Source organism: Uranotaenia lowii, chromosome 1 (assembly GCF_029784155.1).
Source record: "Uranotaenia lowii strain MFRU-FL chromosome 1, ASM2978415v1, whole genome shotgun sequence".
Taxonomy (NCBI): domain Eukaryota; kingdom Metazoa; phylum Arthropoda; class Insecta; order Diptera; family Culicidae; genus Uranotaenia; species Uranotaenia lowii.
The window spans coordinates 68,396,031-68,405,409 of record NC_073691.1 but is presented as its reverse complement, the minus strand read 5'-3'; the positions used below and the strand labels follow the sequence as shown (position 1 = coordinate 68,405,409).

General features: G+C 34.8%; 1 long non-coding RNA gene across 1 annotated transcript; it reads right to left on the bottom strand.

Moving 5' to 3' along the window:
• Positions 1 to 266: 266 nt before the first annotated feature.
• On the bottom strand, positions 267 to 2,020 carry LOC129740130 (uncharacterized). Its single transcript, XR_008736116.1, has 4 exons — positions 1,830 to 2,020; positions 1,601 to 1,774; positions 1,420 to 1,540; positions 267 to 1,360 (listed from the first exon to the last, which is right to left on the bottom strand). It is a non-coding gene; the product is annotated as an uncharacterized LOC129740130 (long non-coding RNA).
• Positions 2,021 to 9,379: the final 7,359 nt, after the last annotated feature.

Below are 9,379 nucleotides of genomic sequence, written 5' to 3'. Positions count from 1 at the left end.
TTTGGAATTTTTTTTTTTAAATCAGGACATTTATGGGCCATTTTTCAAAAATTAGGACAATTCAAGCGTTTTTCAAAAATCAGGACGGCCTCTCGAAAATCAGGACGGCCTCTCGAAAATCAGGACAAATCCTGAAAAATCAGGACACCTTACACCCTGAGCATAGTTATAGTTATGTACGTAAATAAGGGGTTCCAGGTGGTTTTGTCATAAATCAGGACATAACCGATTTGTTCGTAGTTTTCATAGTTCAATTACAAATTCGATTGTGATTTTAGATTTTTTTGACATCCAGGACAATTCAACATTTTGAAAACAAATTGTCAAAAATCAGGAAAATTCGAAAGTTTTAGAAAAATCAGGACAACCTCTCGAAAGTCAGGACAAGTCCTGAAAAATCAGGACACCTGGTACCTCTGACGTGCATTACAATTGTTCAGTTGTTGTTGTTGTTTCTCTTGTGCTCAGAGGTGCCAGGTAACCTAATTTATCGGGATTTGTCCTGATTTTCGAGAGACCGTCTTAATCTTTTAAAAACTCTCGAGTTGTCCTGAGTTTTAAAAATTGGTGCCTAAATGTCCTGAATTGTTCTGATTTTTATGAAAACCTCTAAAATTTAATCGAATTTGTAGTTAAACTATGAGAAAGTCTTATAAATCTGTTATAAAATAGTTAAACTCTTTTAACAGATGGTAATCTTCGATTCAGATGATATTTAAATGGTGTTTTTTATATTGTAATCTTTAATTTTATATTCATGTTCTTAATTGATTTTGATCGGTATGTTTTTTTCTATGATCGATATACCCACGCATGTAGACCAGGCCGACAAACCATTTACTAAGCTGAAAATTTCAAAATTGATCGCTTTTTTCTTATTGGAGTAATTTTCGAATAGTAACAAAAAATGTGTTTTTCCATACATATCAATACTAAAATCAAATCGCATCAAACTTTTATTCGATTTTGTTTTAGTTTTGTATAACAAAATCAGTCAATTTGACTGTCAATATAAACATGATGATAATACTTGATAATACTTATTGGAACATATATCGTATCTTACACGAAAACTTCACAAACAAAAACATCAACACGAAGAAAGATTTGAACTGGTATACGCCACGTGTTTCGAAAGCACCCCGTAAACCGACAATAGCTGCGGAAAGTGGCCGTTCCGAGTTCATAGTCAGCCGAACCGGCACCGCTATATGGTACGTTTGGACTGCCATCACAGTTAGCAGCAGCGTTGGAATCCAAAAGCCTCCGAGCGCGGCACTGCTCCGAAAGTCTCAGCCAGGGAACGCCGGAACCTTTGCGTAGGAAAAGTTTCCACGAGAATCTAATGTATCACGACAGCCTAGAAATATACAAATTTAAGAAAAACCCCAAGCCAAATTAATTCAAGAAGCATCTTACCTTAACATCTTGCAGATTTTGAAATAAATTTCTGTCCAAGTTATATTGGTACACTCCAAAAAAACTGGCGTTTATTTAGTCCTTGGCTGAATCGCATCGCCCGGGGCACCTTTTTCAATAGCTGGAAGGTGAAATTTTCACTACAAAATATGATCTTAGCGTTAAACAAGAAAAAACTCACCTGAAAGCCAACAGCAGCCAGAAAGCGCCATCCAATATCAGCATTCTGTCTTCGACACAACCACCGGGCTCCAGGAACAGCCCACATCCTCCAGTCCGATCCGAGTCGAGACATTTGAGCCGGTTTATTTAGTCTTCGGCTGAGTCGCATCGCCCGGGGCACCTTTTCCAATAGCTGGAAGGTGAAATTTGCACTATATTATTTTAGCGTTAAACAAGATAAAACTCACCTGAAAGCTAACAGCAGCCAGAAAACACCATCCAATGTCAGCATTCTGTCTTCGAAACAACAACCGGACTCCAGGAACAGCCCACAGTCGAGACAATTGAGCCGGAATTTGAAAGTCGGGAGTCGAGACAGTTTTCAGCGGATCGAATTAAAATAACACATGCAACCAAAACAACACGATCAACTAGCAAAACTGAAGTTCCAAATGGCACGCAATTGTCGCCTATATCTTTGTACTCAAATTTGAGCAAAGTTATTTTTTACAACTCAAATTAACTTAATTCAACTTGCGAATCAAAATTAAATCTAATGATGATACCGTATTTGTTTATGTCGAGTGTTGCATTATTGTTGCACTGGTGCACCGCTAAGTGCTGTCAAGCTGTTTGTTTATTCGGACAGTTTTGCACTGGTTTTGACTTGGTGTTGCACTGCCATCGGGCGGTGTTGCCCCAAAAATTTTATCAGTGTTGCGAGAGAGCGTGTGAGTTAGTGAGGTAGCAATACACTGGCGACGATTTGTGTTTGTTTCTTATATTGTAATCTTTAATTTTATATTCGCCTTCTTAAGAGCACCTGCAACGGTTCAGGTGTAAATATTGGTTTTAAGTATTCCAGTATTAGCAGTATTAGCACAACTTGAAATTTTAGAATCGGCTAAAACACCCACTCCCCACCGGTGTATGAGCAAATTTAAAACGGAAACACTTTCAATGCAAACACTCAATGATTGAGAAGAAAAAACCCATTTTATTAGAAAAATTGCATAAGTTTTGGGTTTTACGGTTAATTGTCTTAAAATTAATTCTACGAATATTCTAATTTTCTAATTCTAATTCTAATTCTAATTGATTTTGATCGGTATGTTTTTTTTATGATCGATATACTTATGCGTTGAGACCAGCCCCACATACCATTTACTAAACTGAAAATTTCAAAAATTATCATTTAAGGCGCTTGGGATCAGAGGGCCAAGTGCCTAAATGATAGTTTCGAAAAAACGCGCTTCAAAGTTGTTAAGGTGCTCAATATATATTTTTTCGAATTCGAGCAGTTTTAATTCAATCAAAAAAGTGTTTAAAAAAATTATAAAAAATCTAAGTTTTGCACCAGATGTACATTGAAACATAAAAAACCGTTGGTTATACTGGTTATACTTAACTCAAAATTGATGATTTTGGCACTTGCACCCCTATGATCCTGAAGGCCTCATATATGCAAATTTGAGAATATATTTTACCGATCATTGGACTCTGTGTTAGAATCATAGATACTAATTTCTCGCTGTCTTGACTCCATAGGTTATCCAGAGCAAATGTTGAATTATTTGAAACACATGGTTGGAGACCTTTTTTTATATTGTAATCCTGAATTTTATATTCATGTTCTTAATTGATTTTGAAAATATATTTTACGGATCATTGGACTCTGTGTTAGAATCATTGATACTCTATTCTCGCTGTCTTTATTTGAAGACAAACTTATCTTGACTTCTTAATCTGTACAATTTAGTTTCATGAATTTATGTTTCATCCTTTGCAAAATTATATAACGACATGCAAATATTTTTCTTTTTTCTTATTTTTACTTTTGAACTGCGCAATGACTGTAAGTAATACATAAAAGCCAACTCTTTTGTAAACATTTCTCTTTTCATAGTTTTTTCTACTTTTCCTAAAAATCATGTTCAACGACCAGGGCGTGTACAGCTTCGGGTGTGTTTAAAAAGACATACACCGTCTTAGCCGATTTAGGCTCTACAGACTGAATAAATGACATGGACAACTTAAGATTAACATTAAACACCCAGTACCGAGATGGGAATCGAACCCATGTCATCAGCGGACAAGCGATTACCGTCTTAGCACGCTAACCACTCGACCACCGAGACGTACAACGTACCACCGAGACGTGTTCTTATACCAATACACGGAATCGTCCATCTTGTGACAGGCAATCGTAATCCGAGGCATGGTAGGCGAACAATTCGCTGTCAAAAAGCGCTCCGTTTCCACCCCCCACCAATGAGAAACTTTTGGTACCCCTTGCCTACTTTTCCTCAATATGCAACCACCCGTAGCTGTAGGCACGCTGTCAACGACTACGTGTCCTACAAATTTGAGCGAATTATTGTCTTCAGAATACACAATACTCAGTTAATTTTATTTTTGTGGTATCACTATTTGGCAACATCTATAGCTGACAGCATGCTGTCAGTAAATAATGCATTAAATTAACCGTAGTCGGGTATTTGCAGTTCAGAGTGAATGTGTTTGTTGTAATTATTTACATCGAGAAAAAGAGAAAAGTTTCGGTCGCAATATCTTCATAAGTCCAAAACCAGGTATTCTTCTGATCGTATGATGACTGGGAACTAACATCTACCAGACTCGAGGCACAATATGGATCGAGATTTTAATTCAACATCATTACCGGTAAGCGAAACCATAAGTTTGAGCCTATCTAGGAATGTAAAATTTCTACCCTTTTCTCACTAAAGGAAACAAATTTACGGTCGCAGACCCAAAGGCACTTTGAAGCTACAACGAGACAGCCTTGGACAAAAACGAAAGGAAACAAGTGGAAATACCTATGCATGGGAACTAGATGATCGTTTGCCAAACGTCCAACTAAAAGCAGATTTAGCTAAGGTTATTTTCAGACTGCTTCCTTGTCAAAAAACACAATGTTCCACAAGACCAAAAATTCTCTCCGAACATGGCCGATCACCATCAGCACGAAACCTTGCCACATATTTGTTGTGAAATTTAGCACAACACCAATCAACAAGTTTCCAGGAAAGGTAAAAGAAACCGTTAGACACCATAAGAAAACTAATACGCACACTTTAGCATAACCGTGCTCATATTTTTTGATTGAGGTATCCGTGCTCATAATAATGAATAGATTTTGTTCTATTCAGCTTGGTCAAAATCTTTGAACGTAAATTCTTGAAACTAGTTAGCAGATTGCTAACATCAAATTAGTGATAAATGAATCTCATTAACTATAAGTTTATTTCTCGTCTGCGTTTAATCATTTTACTTTAAAGGATGAATAAACCTCGAATTTATATACAGCGCTACACATTAAAGGCTTAAAATTTTTAACTTGTTCTACGGTTCCACAAAAAATACTATCATCTTTCAATAATCAAGCAACCGCTTGGAAGGAGAATCATTTAGGTTGACTGGCATTGCCTGATCAGGATATCTAATATTCCATGATCTTTAATTGTTCTTATGCTCTTTTCGGAAACCGATGTTTGATTGAACTTATTTACCGTATTTAATGGTGTAACTGTGTTTTGTGTTTTTATAATGATGTGGCATTTAAAAGTCAGTTTTCAGTAAATAAAATCAATATTTGATAACTGATGAAAATAACATGCCAAACGAAAACTAATTTTGGATCAATTTATTCTCCTAACCTATCACCTAATTTTCCTTTGAACCGTCGGCTTCATACATAGCTATTTAAATGCTACAAAAAAAATTCAATTGTTTATGAAATGTCAATAAAATAATGGTTTTTATTGATTGTTTCTAGATAACAATCGCTACACGGGTAATAGACTACACCACATTTGAATAAAATTCGATGATTCCAAGACGATTGTTTGATCTATGCTCGCCCACACACGATACAAACGTATTTCGCGCGAACACAAAAAATGGCTGGCGATAACAGTAACAATAAAAAATCACCGCCACCTCGACTGGGGCTGAGTAAATTTCCTGAATATTGTACAAACAAGACCATAGTTTCAATTACTCATACCATTACATTCGATTCCCATTCGAATTTTGATTTCTCCAATTGTTGGCTTAACTTAACATTGTGAAACGAATTCAAATCCATACGCGGAATGCAAATTCAATTTACATTTTATAATTCATAATTTGGATTCAAAAACCAGCATCTAAATAGCATTCAAATTTAAATGCAACTCACAATTCAGAATCACAGTTCAAATTAAAAAATCATCATTCAGTTCAAAATAATATTAAAATAACAATATCAGATTCAAATATGATTTTGGAATTGTAATTCACAGTTGTGAATTGAAATCCTGGTTGAGGATTCAAAATTTACCTACATATTTCTGATAAAAAATAGAATAATTGAGGCCCTCAGGATCAGAGGGGTGTAAGTGCCAAAATCATCAGTTTTGAGTTAAGTATACCTAACGGTGCAAAACTCACATTTTTTAATAATTTTTTAACACTTGTTTGATTGAATTAAAACTGCTCGAATTCGAAAAATATATGAAAACTCGAACACCTTCCCAACTTTGAAGCGCGTTTTCTCGAAACTATCATTTAAGCACTTGTACCCCTCTGATCCCAAGCGCCTCAATTTGAATTTAGGATTTACCTCTACATATTATAATGTCATGGGGTTAATTCATGAGATTTTATGATTTTATACTAAAATAAACGGGTTTCAAATTACAGATTCTGTTTTTAGAATTATATTTTTGTTTCCTATCTTTTCTAGTTGTAGCTGCAGAATCAGATTCAAATGATTTTTAAATGGTGTAATCTAATCGAATCCGTTGATAATCTCAATATATTACTTATTTTAATTTTGTGTCAATATCAGTTGCCCAACCTATAACGGGTTTTGATGAACGGAGCTTTAAGCTCGCGGGGATAGAGAGGCTACTTTGTACGTCTCGCAAGTCTCAATCAAGCTTTGCAGTCCGGATTTATAATGTTTCGGACAGATATCACATGTTCGCGTATGTCGGCAATGTTGCGGGCAGTAAACTGAAACTGTACAGCGATCACTTATGTAACATGTTGTCATATAGTCTGTAAATCTCTAGTCTCGTCGGGGTGAATGATGCTCGTTTGCCCCTGGTCCGCTGTATGGCCGTAATTTGCCACTGCTACTCCTTTCCCTAGTTAATATTTACTAGGCTTCGAGTGGCTGGTGGCAATGGTGGTTACAGTTGAGGCTCATTTTTGGTGCGGCCGACGACCGCGCAGTCAGAACAGGTGTGTCTGATTGTGTTGTTGTGGCTTGCTAACAACTGCTAACGGAGGCAAAATTAGTAAGAATTAGATTATTCTAACTGGATGCGGTCCGGGTGGATGCTCAATGGTGCCGTGAAGACGATTGATCGGTGATCACGCTGCCAGGGATCCACAGGTTGATGAGAGTTCAGGGTGACAATTGACAAAATTGACTAAACAGACTAAATTGACTACCCTACCTAGGCCAAATTGACAAAATAGCCTAGATTGACTTAATTCACAAAATTGACAAAACTATCCAAATGGACAGAATTGACAAAATTTACAAAAATTACAAAATTTAAAAAATTGACAAAATTAATAGAATTGACAAAATTGACAAAATTGACAAAATTGACAAAAATGATAAAATAGACATAAGGCCGGAACAAATTTCAAATCTTTCTTTTATCACTCGGAGTTGGAACGTCGCAAGGGGGGGGGGGGGGGGGGTGGACAATAAAAAATAATGCGAAAAACAAATAAATTGGAATAAATTGCACCAACTTGTATGCAATGAAATTGCACACTATATCATTGCACAAAACCTATAAATCAAGTTATTTCTTATTGAATAAATCAATGAAATCAAGAATACAATAGGTGAAAAAACTTCCACCTTCCAAAATTTGTATTTTGGTCTTTTAATCTTTCGGATATTTTAATTTTTTTGTCGAAATTTACGTCAAATACTTCAAACTTTATTTATTCCCCCCTTCGGATTTTTGGAAATTCCGAAGGGAGGGGGGGTGACAAAAGAAGAAATTGATATTTGTTCCAGCCTAATTGACAAAATGACAAATTGAAAATATTGACGTTTCAAAGTTGTCAAAATGTTTAATATCTATAGTTAATTCGATCGATTATTGTAACCTACGTTGAAGCATCGTATTTTACTCTAGCAGTTGTAATCTTACTCAATTTTTTTCAATTTATTCGCTTCCTTTACTTGAGAGGTTGAGTTATTAGAAACACACTATTAGGAATCCTTTTAAAAATTATATTCTTCATTTTTAGACCTCTTCTATTTTATTGATATAAGATCATAATGTCATTGAAACGGGATCATACAAGATATTCCAGAATTCAATCATTCAAAAAATTTGAACTAGTTTACAATTATGTTATTTATGTGAAAATTTTAATTATTTCAAAATACCTTCATCCTATACAAAATTTTGAATCCTAACTTCTTAAATTCATTTAGGATTTACTACGTTCGAAATCCTTTAATCATAACTCTGAATTTATAAAACTATCATTTATTTATTATTTTGTGTCATGTGTATCCAAATATTATTTATAGACTGTAAGAAAGGCTCTAATCCACTGTTAAGTGTATTAAATCGGGTTTTTTATTAAAAAGATGCCAACTCAAGTAACACAGATCAAGCTTACGAGCATTTGGATATTTCATTATGGTTTTATTATGGCTATTTTTGTGCAGCTCGTTTTATGACGATTGAATTATGGTCATGCAAAATGCTTATATTCTTGAATCGACCATCTGTTTTCGGATAGTTTTGAAATTTTATTAAACATACTGTTTAAGTTATTCAGAAAGAGTTAGGAATGCTATGTTTAAACAATAATAAAACACAAACTTAGAAGTTTGCTCCAAGCTTTCTTTTGCATGTTCTATAATAACACTCAGTGCCTGATTAAACGTCATAAAATTTAGTGACAGTTCTCGATCAAGATGTCAAAACAGGACACGCTCAGATTAGAAAGCACATTTTTTAATTGGAATTCTCACTTTTACACATTTTTGATAAGTTCTGTGTGTTGATTTTGAGTTAAATAAAAAAAAAATTATAAAAATCTATGAAAACTTCGAATTACCGGAAGTGGAATAAATAACTCTACAATACGAGTATTGAGTGAAAGGGTTCAAATAGGAGGAACAAAATTTGATGCTTGACGCCATCATTAGTACAAGATGGCGGCTTCTGCTTTTATTTTCAAAATTGTAAATAACTGAAAATATCATGAAACCTTCTTGATATTATTATTAGGTGAAAGTAATAAATGAGTAGAAGTCGAATTTCGCTGTCCGTCGCCATCTTAAATTCCAAGATAGCGGCTACAACTCATCTTGAAAATACTGTAAATGACTGAAAATCGCCTAAAACCCTTACAATATGGGTATAAGTTGAAAGAGATGAACCAGTAAAAGTCGAATTTCGTTAATTGACGCCATCCAAATTCAAGATGGCGTTCCCGCTGAACTTTAAAATGATGTAAATGACTTAATATCGTATGAAACCCCATTAATATTGGTATTGGGTGAAAGGGCTTAAAGAGAAGTAATCGATTTTCTCTTTCCGTTTTACTCTAGAGCAGTAAGTGACTGAAAATCGCATAAAACAACCACAATACAATAACAGAAACAACATTACCTTATAGTTTTCGCTAGAATAGGACCAATAAAATTTAGACATAATAGCATGATAGACATAATAAAATGACATAAATAGCAAATATGGCAAAAAACAAAAACTATCAACAAAACACGAAAAGTGCTATTTGC